This window comes from Phaseolus vulgaris, chromosome 4 (assembly GCF_051622355.1).
Source record: "Phaseolus vulgaris cultivar YP4 chromosome 4, ASM5162235v1, whole genome shotgun sequence".
Lineage (NCBI taxonomy): Eukaryota > Viridiplantae > Streptophyta > Magnoliopsida > Fabales > Fabaceae > Phaseolus > Phaseolus vulgaris.
This window is the reverse complement of record NC_143501.1, coordinates 39658104-39682765: the sequence shown is the minus strand read 5'-3', so window position 1 is coordinate 39682765 and position 24662 is coordinate 39658104. Positions and strand designations below refer to the sequence as shown.

Here is a 24662-nt window from a genome sequence, read left to right as displayed (position 1 = left end):
ATAGGATTGCTGGAAGATGGAAAGAATGGACCTCCCGGCGATCCCATTGAGGCTGACCCATAGACGATCGCCCAGGTTCTTCGCCTCGAATAAGTAGAGGAACACATCCACCGAGGCCGGATGTCCCAAGTGTACGCAGAGGATCTGGTAAGCCCGTACGAACGCCCAGCTGTTGGGATGGAGCTGGGCGGGGGCTATGTCAAGCTCGGTCAGGAGCTCCCTCTCAAAGCGTGTTTAGGGAAATCGAAGTTTGACCTTCTTGAACATGGTGGTGTAAAAGAAGCAGAAGGGGGCGTCGTCGCTCCCCTGATCGTCGGTGCAGATGGGCTCACCGAGAGGACAAGGACGCACGGATACTTTGTCATCGTGCTCTTTGCTGAAAGAGAGGTGCTCCTTATCACCTTTCTTGAGCCGAAGGATGTCGCGATCGGAGTTGACGGATGAAGTGTCACCCAACAAGGTTGCGGAGGCCCACGGGTATAGCCGTTTGTAATCTGGAAGAGGTTTCACCACCGCGCTGGTTTGTGGTTGGCTAGGATGAGAGGACGCGGGTCTCGCGACTCGGTCGGAAGGGACGTTGGGACCCCTTGGGGGGTCGCGGGAAGAAGAAGGGTTTGCCCTACGGGTTTTCGCCGGAGGGTTGCGAGGAGGTGGAGGAGGGTTTGGTGTGATTTTTGAGCGAGTCATCGAGGAAGCTGCAAGAAGACGAAAAGGTATAAGAGTTCGTAAACAGAAAGACTCGACAGAAGAGGAGAAGAGGGAAGAACAAGAGGGGCTCGCAGAGAAAAGTGCAGAAACCCTAAACGAAGAAAAGAGAAAACAAAGCAGAGAAAATATCCCACAACGTATGCTCCAGACAGGTAATGGATGATGCAAACCGATCAAAATGCAGCAAATATCAGTAGAAGTGATAAAAAAGTTACCTTTAGATGATTAGAAGAGTACTCAGAAAGATGGAGGTTGGGGGAATCGAAGCGTTCGTTGGAGCGTTACAAGAGTTTGAAGAGAGGTAGAAGATAATGAAACAATTAAATGGCGCGAAGTGTATAAGAGTTTCGAACGTTGCGAGAAGCGCAAACGACAGTGGATAATGGTCGTTGATGAGTCCACGTGTCGAGTGATCGAAGAAGTTGGTGAAATGTCAAGTCAGTGAACAGTATGAGCGCCAACGCACGAAGCCACTTAGGCCGCCAGATTTAAACCTCTTTAGTCTTCTCGCTGAACAAGTCGCAGCTCAAGACTGGGGGGCTTGTGTACCGACCAGGTCATCGGGTGTGATGACGTGTCTAACACGTGACTACGTGAGGCGGGTTTAGCAGAGCACGTGGCTAAAGAAGGGCGAGTGGTTCAGAAGCTAGTGTAGTCGCCGTTTGTGGAAGCGGCGTGTTACAACGTACATGATCGGTTGTCGCCGAGATTGTATAACGTCGACGTGTTGAACGATGGGAGATCAGGTGGTCTGACGCCGCCGCGAGGAGCACATCGCCGGATCTCCCAGTAAGCTCAGTTGAAGCTGCTGAGGGCTCAGAAGTGTAAGTTCAAGTGTACAATCCCAGTAAGATGATTGTTGCGCCAGCATAGGGCTTGAAGAGCGTGTGGGTTGAAGGGGACAGCTTGCCTATCAACGACAGGATTCCCAGAGTGGACATTCGTTGGTGACAAGGTCTCCTCAGCCCAAGAACATGCATGGCGCAGCGATAAGGAGGGTGCCATTAGCAACAGGCGATATCACAGAGATGGTGCATTATGCTGCACCCGATACTCGGCTGGTCAGGTGGTGTTCTAAGGCACATTGCGTGTTAGCTTGCTCCATGAGTAGATGACTTAGCTGCGCGGCTGGTTACTACACAGAAATAACGTTCAAGTTGCCCCAACCCAGATGACGACACGTGTAGGGTTGGATGCTACCTTTTACTCCAACCCAAATGATGACACGTGTAAGGTTGGATGCAATAGAGAAATGACGCTCGAGTTATCCTAGCTCAGATGATGACACGTGTAGGGTTGGGCGTTACCTGCTATCCTAACCCAGATGGCGACACGTGCAGGGCTGGATGCGAGCCACGCGTCCAAAAGCATAACGACCTGGAGAGAGAGGAAACCTAGCTATAAAGGTAAGCTTAACAGAATCTGCAGAGGTACGTTTTTCATTACGGCTCATTTGCTAGGGTTGTGTGCTTTAGTACGGTCCTACAGAGCATATTTTCTCTGAGTCTTTGGGTGTTCTTGTTACTGACTTGAGCGTCGGAGCGCCACCAGCCGCAGAGGCGCCACCTTGTGTTTTCAGGTTCTCAGAAGAGGCTTTCTGTGGTGTGGACTTGAAGGGCACGTGGAGTCAAGCTGGTGAGGAGGTTCGTGACGAGGCAACGCTCTATCTCTAAGTCAACTGGCAGGATCATAAACCATGGGGATGCACTCTAGATTTAGCTCTACGACAAGCTATGCATTTATCACACAAACTATGAACATGCTTATGCATATGAGGCCAAAAGAAATGCTCATGTAACACATCCAAAGTTTTTGCAACCCCAAAATGGCCCATTAATCCTTCCTCATGAGCCTCTCTAACAAGAGATAGTCTAATGGAGCTTTGGGGAACACAAAGACGTTTTCCTTTGAAAAGAAAGCCATCTTGTATAAAAAAATCTTTGTGTCCTCCTTTAATACACTCTTAATAGATAAGAGAAAAATCAAGGTCATCATGATAAAGATCCTTAATGTGATCAAACCCAAGAAATTATGAACCCAAAAGATTGAGCAAAGCATAGCGTCTAGAAAGTGCATCGGCCACAACATTATTTTTTCCTTACTTATGTTTGATCACATAAGGAAATTGCTTAAGGAATTCCACCCACTTAGCATGCCTCTTATTGAGTTTGTTTTGGCTTTTCAAATATTTAAGAGATTCATGATCACTATGAATCACAAACTCTTTAGGAAAAAGATAATGTTGCCAAGTAAACAAAGCTCTAACAAGTGCATATAATTATTTATCATAAGTGGAATAGTTGAGATGACTACCTTTTAATTTTTCACTAAAGTAAGCTATGGGGTGACCCTCTTGAAGGAGAACAGCCCCAATGCGTATACTTGAAGCATCACATTCAATCTCAAATGTTTTAGCAAAATTAGGAAGGGCTAAAATGGGAGCATTAGTCAATTTTTCTTTTAAAACATCAAAAGCATGTTGTTGTGCTTCTCCCCATTTAAAAACCACATCCTTTTTCACTATATCATTGAGAGGTGCGGCTATGGTACCAAAGTTGGGCACAAACCTTCTATAAAAAGAAACAAGGCCATGAAAACTTCGGACATCATTCACATTGGTAGGGGTTGGCCAATTTTGAATGGCTATGACCTTAGATTGGTCGACATGAACCCCTTTACACTCACAACAAACCCTAGGAATTCTATGTGATCAAGTGCAAACATACATTTACCAAGGTTAGCATACAAATGTTCTTTCCTAAGGGTTTCTAAGACTTGTCTAACATGCATCCTATGGTCAATCAAAGAAAAGCTATAAATGAGGATATCATCAAAATAAACAACAACAAACTTGCCAATGAAAGGTCTTAAAACATGATGCATGAGGCGCATGAAAGTACTTGGAGCATTAGTTAAACCAATTGGCATAACTAACCATTCATATAACCCAAATTTGGTCTTAAAAGCCGTCTTCCATTCATCACCCGGTTTTATTCGGATTTGATTGTAGCCGCTTTTAAGATCAATCTTTGTACAAATTTTGGAACCATGCAATTCATCCAACAAATCATCAAGCTTAGGTATGGGATGCCTATACTTAATTGTAATGTTGTTTATAGCCCTACAATCGGAACACATCCTCCATGTTCCATCTTTCTTAGGGACAAGTATAATAGGCATAGCACAAGGGCTCATACTATCTTGAACCCACCCTTTAGCAATCAATTCTTCAACTTGTTGGCGAATTTCCCTAGTTTCACTTGTGTTGGTCCTATAGGTCGGACGATTTGGTAAAGAAGAGCCCGGAATTAAATCAATTTGGTGCTCAATCCCTCTTAAAGGTGGAAGGCCTTTAGGAGGATCTTGAAACACATCTTGAAACTCCTTTACCAAATTATCCAAACAATGTGGATTATCCTCAAGTGATTCTAACTTAAGAGGTCTAGGAATAGCTAAGAAAATAGGATTGTGAGCAACTATATCCCTTTGGACCTCATGTCTAGAAATAAGAAGCGTATGCTTAGGACTCTTGAGTGTGAAACGGAAAAGGTTCATTCTACTTGCTTGGACAATTTGGTAAAGGAATATGAAGATGTGTTTCAAGATCCTCCTAAAAGCTTACCACTTCTAAGAGAGATTAAACACCAAATAGACTTCATGCCCGGGGTTTGTTCACCAAATCGCCCTGCATATAGGACCAATCCCAAAGAGGACCAAATAAAAATAAAAACTAAAAGAGAAAATGAAAAAGCAAATGAAGTACATGATAAACCGAGTCATAATACCTTCTCAACTAATTCAATTTTTATTCGTGCTACTCCTACAAGGTATCCTTCTTCTTTGTCTTTTTCATTACCCAAGATTCCTACTTATACACCATATTGGATAAAGAATGTTAAGGATGATTTTTTCTTATCGCCTATTTTTCCAAATAAAATCATTCCTAAAAAATCTTTTCCTACATGCTCTGATACCACATGATATGATTCCAATACCATGATATGGATATAGAATGAATGGGTAACTTTAAAACAGCAAGTAAACCCCAAGAACTACTCAAGAATAGTTCAGGAATCACAAGAACAGTGCCAAGAACAGCAAGTTAACACATCATACAAGGATCTACCGAATGAAATGAGCAAAAGAACAAAACCCATGTAGAAGAACTTGAAAACAACAAGATTTCGCATGTAAAATGATACCAAAATGAAAACGAACCAAGAACAACAAGAGTACAACAGATCTGCACTGATTATAAGGGGAATAACATGCAGAAAAAGATCAAAAAAACACCAAGGATAGATTGCAGCGAACAAGGAATAGGGAAACCAACAAAGAACACAAAACGGAAGAAAAAGGAGATGGAAAGAAAGACTTATGTGGTTGTTGATCAAGGGATGATATTCACGCCACTTGGAGGGTGGTTGCTTCCAAGATGAGTGGTGGTGCCGCCACTTGAGAGTCCCAAGAGCTCACAAGATGAGACTAAAGAGAGAAGAAGAGTCAACACTCACAACTTTCTCTAAACTTCACTAGAGTTTCATTACTTCCAATTTTCAAATCTCCTTTACAATGAGGCAAGGCTCTCCTTTTATAGCATGGGAGATGACCGGCCCTCTAGGTAAGGAAGGAAGGAAAGGCTCCTTCAAGTTCCTTCTATGAACAAAAGGTACCTAATTAGGCCAAAAGGTGACCTTCCTAGCCATTTCTAAGTAACTAGTGACTAAAAGTGCCTTTACATTCATAGTTTCTTTTATTTTCCTTTTTAGGCACTTCCCTAAGGCTATCCTATCTTATTTACAATTTAATACAAGAGATATTACAAAGAGAGATTTCATTTGGCAATCTCTTCCCAAAGATCTAGCCATGCTCCTACTTATTCTTTTATTGGAGTGGGCTTTCTTGGGCTTGGGCTTTGGGCTTGGGCCTCATCTTTTGCAAAGATTAATAAGAAGAAATTTAAATGCTTCGGCCCTTGTCCATTTCTTCTATTGATGACATCTATTTGATTCGCATCTCCACATCACCTCCTTCGCACAACTCTCACAGTTGTTCAGGGAGCAGTACATTGCGAATTGGGCTCCTCCACCAGTTTCGTATGACCTTTTTTACGTGAAGCAGTATCAAGGCGAGACCTTGAAAGAGTACATCAACCGCTTCGGGGCGCAAGTGGTGAAGGATGGCACCACGGAGGAACCGATGATTGTATATGTGTTCAGGAAGGGGATGTGCCCTGGACCATTCTGGGAGTCAATCATCCGAAGCCGCCCCCGAACCTTTGCTAAGATTAGGCGTCATGTCGTGGAACACATCGCCACTGAGGGCGAGGTATGTGAGAAACGCACATGTGTTGCACCCGCACACCCAAGAGCGTCGTCGCGTGCACAGCCCGCTAGGGTCAACGAAAGAAAGAGCCAGGACAGGAAGCGCCCATATGAGGCGAGGAGGCCCCAGGCTAGGGGTCGAGCAGAGGGGAATAGGCCGACGAGGGAGGGGAATAGGCCGTTAAGGCAAAGTTTCGTGGTAGAGCTGAAAGATCTCATCGTCGTGCCTAACATAGCAGACAGGCTGAGGCCCCCAGTGAAGACTGACAAAGTGCTGGGACCTCACAAAGACGCGTGGTGCGAGTTCCACCAGGCGTTTGGGCATCACATCAACAACTGTTTGGCGCTGGGCCATCAGTTAGATGAGCTGGTGAAGAACGGATTCCTGAAGGATTATCTGGCCGGGTATTCTACGGTCGTGGCCCTGGCGATGCCAGAGGAGGATCAGGCGCATGAGATGCCGATCCACGGAGAGGTGCACACCATCTCTGGTGGTTTCTCAGGAGGAGGACCCACTGCCTCTCAGCGCAAGAGGTATGTGAGGTCAGTTAATTCCGTAGCTGAAGAAGGGTTGGATGACCCGTGGGAGTCAGACCTTGTGTTCACAAAGGCTGACCTACACGATGTTGTCCCACATGATAATGACCCCGTGGTCATTTCGGTCGTCACCACTAGGAGAAGGGTGCACCGAGTCCTCGTGGACCAGGGCAGTTCTGTAGATGTCATGTTCTGGTCCACCTTCAACAAGCTGCAGTTGTCCTCTGACCTGTTGAGGCCATACACTGGATGTTTGTATGGGTTCGCAGGGGACCAAGTGGAGGTACGTGGCTACCTGGAGCTAAGGACGACGTTTACGAATGGAACGGCGTCACGTACCGAAAACATCAGATATTTAGTAGTGAACGCCAACTCAGTGTATAGCATCCTACTGGGGAGGCCAGCTTTGAATAGATTGAGGGGGGTGTCCTTGACACGCCACATGAAGCTGAAGCTACCCGACCTCAGTGGCAGAGTGATCGTGATCAAATCCGATCAAGAAGTGGCCCGAAAGTGCTATGAGAATAGCTTAAAAATGAAGAGGGGGGTGTTCATGGTGTGGGAACGCCCGCCCAGTGCAGATGCACCCATGAGGTGGAGCCTTTGGAGGAGGCGATGCCCGCGGAGGCGATGCCTGTCGAGGCCCTACCTGCGAAGGAGGCGCCTAGGGAAGCCGCACCCTTGGAAGAATCGCATGGGGAGGCCTCGCCCATGGAGGAAGTACCCGGAGAGGCCTCGCCCATGGAGGGAGTAGCTGAGGAGGCCTCGCCTGAAGAGGAAGTAACCGACCAGGCGACGCCTAGAAGAGAAGGCTACAGAAGCGAGTCTCGTGCGGAGAGCGTTCGGTATAGGTGACCCCAGCCGGTAGACAATGTGGTCGAGAGGCAGATTGGTGGCAAGGTATTCAAGTTGGGGCGATTACTGAGCCAGGAAGAGCAGGATGAGGTGGCGATGGTAATATCGCGCCACCTGGACACATTCACATGGTTCGCCTCGGACATGCCAGGCATCGACCCAGATTTTCTATGCCATCATCTCACCATGGACCCTAAGGTTCGTCTTGTACGACAGAGGAGGAGGAAGTTCAACGAGGAGAGGCGCCTCGTCGTGCAGGAAGAAACGAAGAAACTGTTGAGTGTTGGACACATCAGGGAGATCCAATACCCTGAGTGGTTGGCCAACGTCGTCTTAGTGAAGAAGGCGAATGGAAAATGGAGAATGTGCGTCGACTTCACAAACTTGAACAAGGCGTGCCCCAAAGATTCGTATCCACTGCCCAGCATCGACGCGTTGTTGGACAGCGCCTCTGGTTGCAAGATGCTGAGCTTCTTGGATGCATTCTTGGGGTACAATCAGATCAAGATGCATCCGCGTGATGAAAGCAAAACGGCGTTCATGACCGAGACGTGTAGCTACTGCTACAAGGTCATGCCGTTTAGGCTAAAGAATGCAGGCGCCACCTACCAGAGACTGATGGATAGGATCCTCGCACCTATGGTGGGTAGAAACGTGCAGGCCTATGTTGACGACATGGTGGTGACCTCCCAAGAGAGAGGGCGACACACAGCTGACTTGGAGGAACTGTTCGCCACAATAGCTAAGTACCGTCTCAAGCAGAGGCCTATATACTTCGTGAGCAAGGCCTTGCAGGGCCCGGATACGAGGTATCAATCGCTAGAGAAGGCTGCTCTGGCAGTAGTCTTTTCAGCACGGAGGCTCCGTCACTATTTCCATAGTTTTACGGTGGTGGTGATGACGAACCTCCCCATTCAGAAGGTGTTGCAGAAGCCGGATGTCGCTGGGAGGATGGTTCGCTGGTTGGTGGAGTTGTCAGAATTCGATATAGTATATGAGCCCAGGGGATCCATCAAGGGACAAGTTTATGCAGATTTCATCGCAGAGCTCTCACCGGGAGGCGTCCCCCAAGAAGTGGAGCTAGGTTCACAGTGGATGGTTTTAGTGGATGGATCCTCCAATCAATAGGGAAGCGGCGCCGGGATAGTATTGGAGGGGCCCAACGGGGTGTTGATTGAGCAAGCTCTGCGATTCGCCTTCAAGGCAAGCAATAACCAGGCAAAATACGAAGCTTTGATCGCCGAAATGCTCTTAGCCAAGGAAATGGGCGCGCAAAGCCTTTTGGCGAAGAGTGACTCGCAGCTGGTCACGGGGCAGGTGACCGGGGAGTATCAAGCAAAGAACCCGCAGATGGCAGCGTATCTGAGGTACATCCAAGTGCTGAAGGGAGCTTTCGCTGCGTTTGAGTTGGTGCATGTCCCGAGATAGCAAAATGCACGTGCAGACCTGCTCGCCAAGCTGGCCAGCTCATGCAAGGGGGGAAGGCAGAGGACAGTCATCCAGGAAACCCTCAAGACGCCGCGAAAGTTTGTGGCAGATAATAGGGTGGATGTCATCCATATCAGCACGACTAGAGGAGAGCCGAGGAGCCATCGATCTTTGATTCAGGACACGGCGAGGGTCCCCAACGTCAGCGTTTATGCGGCCTCGCCCGAAGAGAAGGGTCGTGCGCGGGTGTGCGTCTTGGAGGAAGGGGACACATGGATGACGCCTTATAGGCGATACATTGCAGATGGGATTCTCCTAGCGGAGCCTGAAGAGGGTAAGAGGATAAAGAGAAACTCCACAAGGTACACTCTCATCGATGGAGCGCTATTTAGGCACGGGTTCACGCACTCGATTCTGACATGTGTGAGCGGTGACAAGTGCACGAGGATAATGTCAGAGCTCCACGAAGGGATCTGTGAAAGCCACGTAGGGGGGAGATCATTGGCATCCAAGGTGATCCATGCAGGGTTTTACTGGCCGACGGTAAGGGAGGATTGCGTGAGGTATGCCCAGCGATGCAAGCAGTGTCAAATGCACGCTAACTGGCACAAGGCACCTCCAGAAGAGCTGAGGTCGATTTATAGCCCGTGGTCTTTCCACACATGGGGAATCAACATTTTAGGGCCCTTCCCTTTGGCGATAAGGCAGATGAAGTACTTGATAGTCGCCATTGAGTACTTCACGAACTGGATAGAAGCAGAACCAGTGGCGCAGATCACTGCACACAAGGTACAACTCTTCGTGTGGAAGAATATTGTGTGCCACTTCGGTGTACCGAGGCATCTCGTCTCAGATAATGGCACCCAGTTTGCCAGCCTGCAAATGGGTAAGTTGTGCTCAGAGCTAGGCATCAAGTAGGTGTTCGCATCTGTCGAACATCCCCAGACGAACGGACAGGTGGAGTCCGCGAACAAAATTTTGTTGAGGGGGTTGAAGCGAAGACTTGAGAAAGCTAAGGGAGCGTGGGCAGAAGAAGTATCAAGGATCGTGTGGGCTTACCACACCACGCCTCAGTCTTCCACCATGGAGACGCCGTTCAGCCTAGTGTATGGGTCGGGCGCCATGATCCTAGTGGAGATTCATGAGAGCTCACCCCGTTTCCAAAGCTTTGTGGTAGAGGATTCCAACGAGGAAAGAAGGGTGAACCTAGACCTGTTGGACGAGGCCAGAGAAGAGGCGAGAATAAAGGCTGAAGCTGTGAAGAGAAGGGTGGAGCATCAGTAGAGCTCTAAGGTGAAGTGGCGGCAGTTCCAAGTAGTTGACCTGGTTATGCGAAAGGCTCATCCATATGAGTTGGAGAACAAGTTGTCTCCCAAGTGGACCGGACCCTTTAAAGTAACCGAGGCTAAGGGGAACGGTTCGTACAAGCTTGAGACTCTGGAAGGAGGCCTCATTCCACGCACCTGGAACGCAGCCAATTTAAAGTTTTATTTCAGTTAAAAACATTATGTAGAACACAGTTTTTAAAGGGGACACTCTTTTTCCCTCTCGGGGGTTTTTTAATGAGGTCACCCAAGTAAAAAAGAAGTTCAAGTATACTTTGTCTCATCTTTCCTTTTCTTGCAATGTAAAGAAACGCTGAAAGGAAAGGGCGTGGTTCATTAAGAAACGAACCCGCCACCATGGTGTGCGAACATCCCGGCAGGAGGAATGCGGACATCTCCTCTGGGCGTGGACACCAAGAGCACGAACCAACTTGGACGTGTAGACACCCCAAAGGGAGTGGCGGGAGCGCACTCTTCGGGCGTAGGCGTTAGGTTTGAAAGGTACGTATAGTAAAGTCAAAATCCGGGCGTTTAGTCCCTGGGTAGGGGTTAACGGATTCCTTCGAGACGCCCCCTTCCCAGGTAAAAACGGCTAGCCCCGGTCTCCGACATTTAGACACCTCGCGAGGAAGTGGCGTGGGGCGTTTCCTTCGAGTGTGGGTGTCGGGCACTGAGGAAGTTTGGAGCAGTGGAGAGCCAGGCGACTTGGTGCAGAAACACGTCAAGTAGGAGAAGTGCCATCCTTAGGGAAACCTTCCCCTTAGACGTAAACACCAAAGTCCCTGGTCATCTTGGTGTTTAGACAAACCAGGGACGATATGGCACTGCTTTCAGCCAGCCTCTCCTCGGGCGTGGGCACCAAGAACACTGAACGCCTTGGTGTTTTTAGACACTCCGGGGACGAAACGGCGCTGCCTTCGGGCAGGCCTCTCCTAGGGCGTGGGCACCAAGTGCGTAGAGATAAGGACTAGTTGCCTTTGTGTTTAGACACCCCGAGGACGATACGGTACTGCTTTAGCAGGCCTCTCCTCGGGCGTGGGCACCAAAGTGCAACTTTGTCCCAAGTGTTTAGACACGCTGAGGACGAAACGACCTAGCGTTCAACAGGTCTCTCCTCAAACATGGACACCAGTGCAGGTAAGCAGGCTTCAGCCAAGATAAGTCCTCCTCGCCCTCGAGAGATGTCGAGGCCATAAAAGAGATGAGCCCTCCTTCACCTTTAAACGATCATGAGGCCAGTAACACCTTCGGTGGTGAGTGCCTCAGGGCCCAAGAAGGGTAAGTAAAGATCAAGTTAAAGTTATTACGAGTTAAAGAATCAGAAGGAATTCGAAGAGCAAAAGGAAGGTGTATACCAAAGTAGGAAGAGGCGATGGCGAATAAAGCATAAACACAAGTATCAAAAGCAGTAAGAGAAGAGAAGAATACACAGGAGTATAAAGTTAAACAATCAATTATATTCAAGTACGCAGAAGTAAGTGTCTACAAGAGTTACAGAGTTACAAAAAAGAGGCTAATCCTCATGAGCTTCTAGAGGCACAATTTTGCCTTCTACAATTTCGTTCATAGGGTTGCATCCAGAGACGTCAATCCCCGGGTTCGTGCAAGACGCTTGGGCAAAGGCCTCAACAAACCCATTGGCAAACGCACCCGCCCTTTTGGATTGCTCGGCTTGGGAGGCCAGCTCTTTGTCTTTGGCCGCCAACTCTTTATCTTTAGCTGCTAAAGCCTTGGTCAGCTCTTGGTCCTTGGCAGCTAGAGTCTCGACCATCTCCGCCCGCAGTTTCGCGAACTCAGCTTCAAGTGCGTTGAGGTCTTTAGTCTTGGCTTCAAGCGTTGCCTCCACCGCTCCCAGTTTCCGCTCTCGATCGACGCACTGATCCTCAAGTTTCTTCATTTTGGCTTCAGAGGCTTTAGTAACGTCTTTGAGGTCCGCAACTTCTACACGAAGAGGCACAACCTACCCCAGAAGTTTGGCATAGGATTGTCCAGCCTCGTGTAGTCTTTTGCTGGCGGCGTCCTTCGCTTTTTGAGCCTCTCTCAGGGAGTCCTTATAGGCTTCCTCTTGGCGAGCCCAGTGACGTGCCAGAGCCTGTTTCTCTTCCTTTAGGGAGGCACACTCTTTTTCAAGAGCCTGAAGGGCAGAAGGTTCACCGGCCTTGGCTGATCACGCCAAGTGGTGGCACAAGCGAGGAAGGCCCCAAGGTGGTAGGCCATGCTCTCCTTCTTGGCGTTTTGAAGTGGACCCCCTGGCGTTATCCTGCGCAGATAGCCCTTTAGAAGTTCTTGGACTGGTTGGGGAAGTTATGGAGCCGATGTAGGGGTAGGTGTGGGCTCAGACTCGACCCCACCCTCCAAAGCCAGTTGTTGGGGAGGTGAAGTGGCGCTTAGAGGGTGCTCCCTTAGAGACTCAGCACCGTGGTTGGAAAAGGAAGTGGAGGTGACGACCTTGGTAGTCCTCCTCCTCTTGAAGACTTGTCCATCAGCGGAGTCCTCTTCGTCTTCTGAGGGAACCACCACCACCCCTTTGCCCTTGTCCAGGGGGGTTGGTGTTGTGGCAGTTTCCGCCAGAGCAAGGGGCACGGCAACGATGGGAGGTGGGGAGCTTGGAGTATGAGTGGGAGAAGGAAGAGTTGGTGGAGGTGTTGTATGGGAAAGGTTTTGGGGACGAGAGGTTGGAGAAGTGGGAGTAGTTTCGGAGGTTGGGCGTGTGGAGTCCTCAGCTCCTTTAGACCCAGTCTTGTTCCGGGATGCCAAAGCTTGGGCGAGCCTCAGCCTTTTGTTCCTGTCCATTTTTGAATCTGCACCAAGAAAGCAAACAGAGCAAGGGTTAGGCACAAGCTAAGCTAAAGCATGAAGCAAACAGATAATTCACATGCAAGCAAGAGTGAAAATAAGCAGAAGCAGAAATCAAAGCAGATAAATGGGGAGCGAGTCTCGTACTAATATGTCTGGTGGGGGCCTCAGCATCGTATTCACGAGCTATTAGTTCAGCAGTGTCGAGGACCCCCGCGCTAGCCAAAATTTGGCAAACCTCTCGATCGGTCGAGGGCAGTTCGTCCAAAGTTTTGGGCTTGGTCAGCTTCACTTCCTGCACCCAGTATAAGGGGAAGCCATCTAGCGTGGTGTGGTCGTGCTCGGTGCAGCCCACCCTGAAGAATTTTCCCCTCCATCCCTTGTAGGATTGCTAGAACAGGGAGAGAAGGACTCTTCCAGCAATACCGCTGAAGCTCACCCATAGACTCTTCCCTTGCTTCTTAACCTCGAAGAACTGGAGGAAGATGTCCACGGAGGGGGGTTGGCCGAAATACCCTCATAAGATCCCGAACGCCTTGACAAACACCCAGCTATTTGGGTGTAGCTGGGCAGGGGCGACGTTGATCTCAGTCAAGACCTCCCTCTCGAACCCAGAGAAGGGCAAACACATTCCAATGTGTTTGAATACCATTTGGTAAAAGAAGAAGAAGGGAACCTCGTTGTTTGACCTATCGTCCACACAGACAGGCTCGCCTGGGGTGCAAGGTTGCATAGAGATGTACGCGTCGTGCCTCCTAGCGAAGGCGCTGAACTGGTAGACGCTTGGGTCGCCTACGTGGTCCCTCCAATCCTTCAGGGAGGTTAGACTTGAGCACTCAGTGAGCAACTCATTAGGGGCCCAGGGGTATAAGGCTCTGTAGTTGACCCTTGGGGGTGGAGGGTTGGCAATCGTTTTAGTACGCGCCATGAAGGAAACTGAAGAAGGAAGAAGAGCAAAGGTTCAGCAAATGAGGGTTAAGGCAAAAAAAGGGGAAGAAACCCTAGAAAAACCCTACCCACGCGAGAGATTGAGAAGAGGGGGAACAAAGAAATGAGGAAGAAAAAGCACGAATGCGAGGAAAATAAACAGACCCAGGCAGTTATATCAATACAAAAAGTCAAGAGAAAGAGCCATCGAAGGAGAAAAATCATACCTTTGAATGATCGGGTTGACGAAAGTTTTGGGGTGTGAAGAGAGAATGTAGAGAAAGCTTCGAGAAGATGAACAGTGTTGAGGAATGCGAAAGGTGATGAAACAGTAACTGAAGCGCGCGATTTTGAAAGATATAACGTAAACTTGAGAAGCGCAGAAACGTTAAGTGGTGGCCGTGCGATTGAGCCACGTGTCAAGAGATTAAGGCATGACTTAAAGTGTCACGTTACCAGTGCAGAGAGCGTCACGTCACTAGAGTGCCACATGGGATGGTAGGGCGAGGCCTTAGTCTTTTTGCTGAAAACAATTATCAGCTCAACACTGGGGGCTTGTGTACCGACCCGTCCTCGGGCGTTGACCAAAGTCAAACATATGATGGGACCCACCAAGGGGCCCCAAGGTAGAAAGTCAATGGGTTCACCGCTTTGGGCGTCGCCAGGTATGGGCGTTGCCAAGTGTGGGCGTTGCCAGGTTTAGGCGTCTCTCACCATAGAGGCGCGGCTCGTTGTCCTAAGGGCGTGCTTCGGCCCAGATGGTGACACCCTCCGATACCCACGGGTAGGGAAGATCGTGGAGGGGGTGCCACCGCGAGAGGCCACGGTACGGACGAGGAGGCCTCGGGCCCCGTTACCTCAGAACAGTAATAAAGAGAAGAGAAAGGTGGCTTCAAGGCCATATTCCCAGTACCAGTAGGGAGTAACCTGACTCGTGAAGTACCCACGCCACCTCTGGAGAATCCCTGGGACAGATACGACCCGGGAGAGGGCCACGCCCAGGGGTGAACCATGTGCATGGTACGAGAGGAAGGCAGATACACTCCCAAGGCGAGTGACTAGAGGCTGGGGCGCATGAGTTGGCACCCAGGGAGTCACCCCTTGCACTGGATGCACTTCGATGAGGGAAGACTTACACGCTGAGATTTCCCTAAGTTGGGTTACAGCGTCGTAAGGCCTTCCACGTGGAGTTGCCCTTAAGTCAGAAAGGCCACGTGGCAGCAAGCACTAAAACCCAAGGTATATAAGCTTTTCTGAAAGCTTAGTAAGGTACGTTCTAATCATTTGCACGCTTACACACTGTACGCACGAGTGATTTGAGCACCAGAGAGAAGTTAGTTACAATTCAGTTACGCGCCTTCAGAGCATCCCAATCATGGTGCTCCGATACGGAGGTCTTTGGTGTTTTCTGCTTGCTGACTTGATCGTCGGAGTGCAAACGGTCGCGAGGGCGCCCTTTGTTCTCTCTACTTCAGGTACTCACGGCGGTGTAGGGTGAAGATTTGAATCGAAGACGAAGGAGTCCTTGTTACGCGAGTCATAGCAACAGATTTGAATCGAACACGAAGAACTTTCCGATCAACCTCCAGGAACACTCTCCAATATCTATAATATCTTCCTTATTCCTTCTTTCTACTCCTTTATACTCAATTTGTTCTTTTTCATTCTCTCTCACTTTTAAAACCTCCTCCTCAACAACTAAATTATCTCGAATTCCTTTTCCTATAACTTTCCCACTTCTGGTGGTGATAGACTTGCAATGCTCCTTGGGATTCGTTTGTGTATTCGTTGAAAATTGACTTCCTTGATTATCAGCTAATTGTTTAGCCAACTGTCCCACCCGTGTCTCTAAATTTCTTATTGATGCTTCAGTATTTTTCTGATTGGATAGAGAGGCTTGAATGAACTTCTCAAAAGTATCCTCCAATTTGGATGTTCTCTCATGAACGGAAGGATAATGTGGTTGCTGCTGATAAGGGACTTGTCTGTTAGATGATCTAGCCTCTTGGTTCCACCCAAAACCTTGATTAGGATTATTCCTCCACCCATGAGACATGTTATTTGGATAGTTAGATGAAAAGCCACCTTGCCTTCCTTGATTATTCATATACTGAACTTCTTCCTATGATGGATTTTGGTAAGAGCATTGGCCATTAAGATGATCTCCCCCACAAAAATCACACTTCAAAGCTTGATTTTGAATTGAAGGAGAATTTACTGCATGTAATTGTTGAGGCAGTTTTGACATTTGCTTGGTTAATGCCTCAATTTGCTAAGTCAAAATCTTATTTTGCGCTAAAATTGCATCTGAAGTACTAAGATCTAGCACCCCTTTCTTTTGCACTGTATATCTATCTCGTGTTGAGCTTGGTAATTTGTTGAGGCTAAGGCATCAATGATTCTTGTAGCTTGCTTTGCATCAACAGTCATCATTTTACCTCCTGCTGCAGCATCCAAGATCATTTTAGTATCAAGCGTCAAACCATTGTGGAATATGTTCAACTGAGCAATATCCTCAAAGCCATGATTAGGACACCTTCTTAACATCACTTTAAAGCATTCCTAAGCTTCACAAAAAGGTTCATCTGGCCCTTGCCTGAATGTGGAGATATCAGACTTAGCCTTGATATATCGAGAGAGTGGAAAAAATCTATGTAGGAATTTCTCTTCTACATCATTCCAGCTACTTAGACTCTGGTTAGGATGTGACTTTAACCATTCTTTTGCTTTTCCTGCAAGTGAGAAAGGAAATAGATGCAAATAAACAGATTCAATATCATTTTCCTCGAAGCCCATGGTCCCAACCAACTCATAGAATGTGGATAGATGAGTATAAGGGTCTTCGTGATCCATTCTAGTGAATTGATGAGTACTGATTAAGCTAAGAAAAGTTGGCTTCATTTCTAAAGATTTGGTGGCAGGAGGTATGGCTATGCTGGAGAAATGCCTCGGTCCTTGTTGCATAGCATAGTCTCCCAATGTCCTTCTAGGTGGATTTTGTCTATTATTAGCCATTTGGAACTTTGTTTGATTGTGTGAGTTGAGAGTGTTGGAAGATTCTCCTTTTACTTGTTCTTGCTTCTTCTTTTCTTCTTTCTTCTTGCTTTGATTTTTTCTAGCTGTTTTCTCAATTTATGGATCAAATTCCAATTGATCTTCAGGAACATGTCCTCTTAATAGCATGTATCTAAGATATTAATACTCGTAGTGGCAAAGTTCTTCATCATTTTCATGTTAGATGGGAGTTTCCTTCACCAGGTTGTGTTAAAATTAATATTGATGGTGCTACTAGGGGTTTTCCTGATCTTGTTGCTTGTGGTGATATTTTTCATGGGAGTATGGGGGAGTTTATTGGTGGTTTCTCAACTTTCCTTGATATTCAAATGACTTTGGTTGTTGAGTTTTATGAAGTTATACATGCCATTAAAGAAACTAAAAAAATGGGTCTTACTAGTTTAAGGCTTGAATGTGATTCTACCTTAGTTTGTGCTACATTTACTACTAGGAATTATGTTCCTTGGATTCTTCGTAATAGGTGGAACACTTGCCTTGATTACTATGGGAAAATCAGGTTTAAGATTTCTCACATTTTTCATGAAGTGAATGCATATGCTGACAAGTTTGCCGACTTACTAGTTTATCCATCTAGTCTTTTCTTAAAATTCTTTATCAATAGGTATAGATTACCTAAGTATCGCTTTTCTTAGTTTTTTTACATATCGGTTTTGGTCTAGTCCCCCCATTTTTGCTTGTTTTTTTATCAGCAATAAAAAATAAATAAATGGGAACCACTTCAGGGGTGGTCCAACCCTTATACATAAAGAGCTAGCGTCTTACCAACCTCCAACCAAGGAACACCTTCCAACTTAAATAAGGAACAACCAAACAAAACTCAAGAAAGCATTAAACAACTAGCCTCATACAATCCACTGGGTTCAAAACCCAGTTGGGGTACGTAAAGGAATTACAACAGGACTTTGAAAAAATCCAAGACCAAACATTTACCTGTACCAGTGCAAATACCTCGAGCGCATCTACCACGCCTCTGTCGAAGGTCACCGAGTTCCTATGTCTCCAAATTCCACTCACAACACCAACCCAAATCGCCCCCGAAACGTCATTAACCACATCAGAAGTCGAACACAACCTGAATTGTTGGAAGTTTACCAAAGGGTCGTTGTGAATAACAAACGACACTCCAAGCCACTCAAAACAAAGACACACACCCGCCAGGTAAACTCGCAGACGAAAAACAGATGACTGGACGACTCTTCCACCTTCTCACACAAACCACACACCAGATTCTCTACCACCACCCTCGCCTTTCCAAATTTATCCTAGTAGCAATCTTATTCTCCATCACCCTCCAAGCAGTGATCAAAGCGGAAGGCAAAGCTTTGCACCTCCACAACTTACTATAAACTGGAGAAACCTCCCCAACTCTATCCTGTCTAACCTGAAAAATAGGCTGAGTTAACTGTAAAAGTATGAAACTCCCTCTGCCTTCCAAATCCAGCAATCTGCCTTCCCCGATTCCAACTTCGTCCCTTGCAGTAACTGAAAGAACTGCTCCACCAGAGGTTTCTCCCATTCAAAAAAGGGTCTACGCCATTCAAAGTGCCACACCCAAACACCATCAATCCAATTCCCTAATTCAGTCACCTTTGCACCTTTTGTCACACTAAGAGAGAAAATTATCAGGAAAACACTCTTCAACGCTCCACAACTCAACCAACTGTCCTCCCAAAAAAGGATAGCCCTCCCCTCACCAACATCCCACTCAAACCCATCTTCAAAACTTCTTCCCCAACCCTCTGAAGCCCACACCTCCTTCAAATATTTCCATCAAAGAGAGCCCCTACCAACTTTACCTTCCTCTCTCAAGCTTCTCCACCCACCGTACTTAGAAACGAGGATCTCTTTCCACAGACCACCCTTATCCGTACCCAACCTCCAGATCCACTTACCTAATAGAGCCAAATTAAACAACCTTAGGTCAATAATACCTAGACCCCCATAGTCACGAGGCTCACATCCTTTTTCCAAAAGGCCCAAGCGATCTTCCTACCATCTGAACCCCATCCCCAAAGGAAATTCCTTTGTATTCGAACTAACTTCTCTGCCACCACAGAAGGTAACTTAAACAGTGACATAAAAAATAACGGGATTGAGGAGAGAACTGATTTTAACAAGCAAATCCTCCCAGCCAACTATAGACACCTGCCTCTCCATATTGACAATTTACCCTGAACTCTCTCTATCACCCTGCTCCAAAACGCACCTCGTTTGTGACACCCTCCTATTGGCAACCCTAAATAAACAAAAGGAGTTACCATCACTTTACAATTTAGAATAGCCGCAAAACTCTGAAGCAAGCTCTGATCCAACCCCAACCCACCGATAGTACTCTTCACAAAATTGACCTTAAGCCTAGAAGCAAGCTCAAAGCAGAGTAAGATCGCCTTCATATTGAAGACACTTTTTGTATTAGCTTTACAAAAGAATAAAGTGTCGCCAACGTGTAACATATTTACCTTCACTTTATCCCTTCCAACCTCCAAAATTGTCAATCAAACTCTTCTCTTCTGCCATCCTAGAAACCCCAGCCAACCCTTCCGCAACTATCAGAAAAAGAAACGGTGCTAACGGATCACCTTGACGAAGTCCCTTCCCAGGAGTAAATTCCCTAGTTGGACTACCGTTCACAAGCACCGAGACTGAAGTAGATTCTAAACGCTCCTTAATCCAACGAATCCATTGAGCGCAAAAGCCCAACCTCTCTAGCATATAATAGAGAAAATCTCAACTTACCGAGTCATATGCCTTCTCATAGTCAACTTTAAAGAAATCACAACTCTTCCTTTTCCTTTTATATTCTTCCAAAATCTCATTCGCCACTAACACATTGTCTAACAAACCCCTACCTTCCAGGAAAGTCGACTGTCTAATATCAATGACTTTACTAATCACCTTTTTCAAGCGTAGAGACAACGCTTTAGAGATGATCTTATATAGGCACCCGACCAACGAAATAGGTCTAAATTTTCCAAGTTGTTGAGGGTTTTCTACTTTTGGAACAATACATAGGAATGATGCATTTGAACATCTAGGCCAATGACTCTTAGATGCGAAATCCTTCACTGCTGACACCACATCCGACTTAATGATTTCCCAGCAATGTTTTAAGAACCCAAAATTAAAACCATCAGGGTCAGGACTCTTAGAACTATCACAATTCCATATCGCATCCCTAATTTCTTTTTCAGAAAAATCGGCAATCAATAACTCATTATCTTCTTTCGAAATAAAGTTGAACCTAACGTTGTCCAACCTAACTTGACATCCTTAAGTAATTTGCTTACAAAACCAAAGACATTTTCTCCACATGTTTCTGAGAGACCAAAACACCAAACTTTCAATCATAAAAAGCAGTGCAAAGCAAAATAATAATTAAAAAGTACAATATAATAAAACAATTAAATACTTTAAAAGAGTAATTGATGTAAAAATATTTAAAAACGGATTTATTATTTTTTAAAATTGAAATATTGGAACATACTTCAATAATAAAAAGAGGATGAACAAATATGAAATTTTGATAAATCACGAAATTATCATTTAATTGTAGGAAACGTTTTAGTTTCTAATAAAACCGAGCACACAATTGATAAATAAGTAATAATAATAATTAAAAAGACATAATACAATAAAACAATTAAACACTGAAAAAGGATAATTGATGCAAAACAATTTATAAATGAAGTTTTTGTTTTTTAAATTTAAATATTGAAACAGATCTCCAAAATTAAAAGAGATTGAACAAATTTAGTATTTGTAACTAAACAAATTATCACTTTCGAACATTTTACACTTTCTAATAAAACCAAGCACACAAGCACACAATTAGTAAATGATAACATACTAATTGTAATTAAAAGACATGATATATTAAAACAATGAAATAGTGTAAAACGGTAATTGATTCGACATATTTAAAAAATAATTATTGTTTTTTAAATTCAAATAACGGAAAAGAACTTAATGCCCGGATGGGAGTGAAAAAATTTGACATTTTGGTAACTCGTAAATCATCATTTAACATTGCACGAACCTTTTAAGTTTTCAATAAAATCAGACGCATAATTCATAAATGAGTAATAATAATAATAAATAAATATATTATATGGTAAAAATATTTATACTCCAAAAATGTAATTTTTGGAAAATATTTCGAAACAAATATATTGTTTTTTAAATTCAAATATTAGAACAAATCTTATGGCTTGACCTTATGGTAACTTTATAAATTATCATTTAATATTGTATGAAATTTTTCAATTTTTAATAAAACCAAACACATAATTCGTATATAGGTAATAATCATAAAAATAATTAAAAAACACAATATAATAAAACAACTAAATATTGTAAAAGGATAATTATTTAAAAAATATTTAAAAATAAATTTATTATTTTTTAAATTCAAATATTGGAACATATCTAGTTGAAAGAGAGTGAATAAATATTATATTTTGGTAACTCAACAAATTATCATTTACTATTCTAAGAAACTTTTCAGTTTCTAATTAAATCAAGTACACAAATCATAAATAAGTAATAATAATAATAACTAAAAAAATTATGATACACTAAAATAATTCGATAATATAAAGGAGTAATTGGTGCAAAATATTTAAAAATGAATTTATTATGTTCTAAATTCAAATATTGATACAGACATCGATAACTGAGAGAGAATGAACCAATTTGAGTCGTAACTCAGTAAAATACCATCTACCATTGTAGGAAAATTTTCAGGTTTTCATAAAACCAAAACGTTATTGTTGTGTAAATACAACAAAAGAGTAACTGATGGAAAAAAAAAATTAAAAAAATTATTGTTATTTAAATTCAATATCATTTAATACTTCAAGAAATTTTTTCAGTTTCTAGTGTAACCAAGTGCACAATTCGTAAATGAGTAATAATAACAATAATTAAAAAAATCTTGATATAATACAATTAAATTCTATAACAGAGTAATCATAATTAATAATAATAATTAAAAAATATGATACAATTAAATACTGTAAAAAAGTAACTGATGAAAAAAAAATTAAAAAAATTATTGTTGTTTAAATTCAATATCATTTAATACTCTAAAAAAATTATCAGATTCTAGTAAAACCAAGTACACAATTCGTAAATGAGTAATAATAACAATAATTAAAAAAATCTTAATATAGTACAAATGAATAATTGATGCAAAATATTGAAAAATAAAATTCTTTTTGTTTAAATTCAATATCATTTATTATTCTAAGAAACTTTTTTCGTAAATGAGTAATAAAATAATAATTAAAAAATATATGATACAATGAAATAATTCAATATGGTAAAGGAGTAGTTGGTGAAAAAAATTTAAAAATGAATTTACTATGTTTTAAACTCAAATATTAAAACAGACCTCGATAATTGAAAGAGAATGTACCAATCTTATCTTTTCATAACTCAATAAATTATCATCTAGCATTGCAGGAAATCATTGAAGTTTTGATAAAAACCAACACATAATTCGTAAATAAGTAATAATAATAATAATAATAATAATAATAATAATAATAATAATAATAATAATAATAATAATAATAATAATAATAATAATAATAATAATAATAATAATAATAATAATAATAATAATAATAATAATAATAATAATAATAATAATAATAATAATAATAATAATAATAATAATAATAATAATAATAATAATAATAATAATAATAATAATAATGATAATAATAATAATAATAAGTAAAAAAGTAATTGATACAAAATATTTCAAAATAAATGTTTTGTTTTTTTAAATTCAAATATTAAAAATATCTCAATTATTGAAAAAGAGTGAAAAAAATTATATTTTTTATAATTTAGTTAATTATCAGTTTCCAATAAAGAAATGACATAATTCGTTAGTCATTAATAATAATAATAACAATATTAATAATTAAAAAAAAAACACAATACAATAAAATAATTAAATACTCAATAATATTTTAAAACGAGTAATGCAACTCAATAATTGAAAGGTAATAAACAGATATATGACATTTTAATAACTGAAAAAACTATGGTATAATAATGTAAGAAACTTTTTAATTTCTAATAAAATCAAGCATCCAATTCATATATCAATAATGATAATAATAATAATAATTAAAAAAAATCAATAAAATAATGAAATGTTATAAAGGAGTAATTGATGTAATATTTAAAAATAAAATTAATACTTTTTAAATTCAAATAGTAAAACAAACCTTGATAATGAAAAGAGAGTGAATAAATTTAATGTTTTCAGAACTCAATAATTATTATTTAATAGTGTAGGAAAATTTTCAATTTCTAATAAAACCAAACAACATTTCGTAAATAAATAATAATAATAATAATAATAATAATAATTAAAAAATATGATATTTTAAAATAATTATATATTTTAAAATAGTAATTGAAACAAATTCATTATTTTTATGTTAAAATATTGGGACAATCTCCACACTCAAAAGAGAGTGAATAGTTAGAAATGTACAATTATTTTCTAAAAATATTTTTAGACACTATTTAAAAAAAAACGATTATATAAATACTTTTTATAATTAATTAACTTTTTAAAAAAAATTGGTTATTTCTATAATTAAATAACTATTTTCGTTTTGTCTTTCATAATTAATTTCTCATAGTTATTTTTCAACGATATTGTACTATTTTTAAATAATAAAAAAATTTGATATGTTAAATTTTTAGATTTAAATATATTTAGTCATTAAAATATACTCAATTTTTACTAATAATTTCTGAAGTAATTTCTCTAATTTTCTTATTCTTTGTCCTTGTAATTTTTTTATTTCAGTTGTTATAAAATTTTTATTTCTTTTAAGACAATAATTTCACTTTGAATTAGTATTTCATGAAAAATTTAATGATTAAAAACATATAATTTATATATTATAAGAAAAAAAACATTTTTAAAGGAAATAAAAATAATTGCAAAAACCAAAACTAAACCTGAAAATAAACTTACTTACAAGGACAAGAAAATTTTTAAATACGAAAACAACAAAAATAACCATATTTCATGACAGAAACATTTTTAGTTTTTTTTAAAATCACATATTTTTTAACAAAAGTTGTGTAGACATAATTATGATATTGTTAATTAAGTAAAATAACTTCTAATGGTGGATTAAGATAATTAAACCTTAAATATTGAAGAAAACCACTTTATAAAAAAAATTAAACAAATTATCATGTGTTAATGGAATATTAAATCCAGCATAATGAGAATTATAAATAAAATGATTTAAAATTTAATTTACCATTAATTTGCATAATTTTCAAAATCAATTTGAGATATGATATTTATTTTACTTCTTTACGTTATACTTTCAAAGTTTAATATGTTTAAAATGAAAAATTTTAAAAATAAAAGTTTTGAGCTAGTAAATAGTATATAAAGGTGTGATTTGTTGAATGTGATTTGTCCACACTTGCATCTCATTAACATTCAAATTTAAAGATGTTCAATTGTTTCGGAAAGGAGGAGAAAGAGGACTGGAGGGATTACACATGTGACATATGTGGTGAAGAACTGCCAACCAAAGGAGGTTTAAAAAGACACAAGACATTTCATTCAATCAAAAGTCCTACGGCTGAGTTACCTCCTAAAAGTTTTGTATGTGATTATCCTGGATGCGACAAAGCT

At 41.9% G+C, this 24662-nt stretch overlaps 1 pseudogene; it reads left to right on the top strand.

The window, feature by feature from the left end:
- The first annotated feature begins 16418 nt into the window (after nucleotides 1-16418).
- LOC137838959 (small nucleolar RNA R71) lies at nucleotides 16419-16524 on the top strand (annotated as a pseudogene).
- Nucleotides 16525-24662: the final 8138 nt, after the last annotated feature.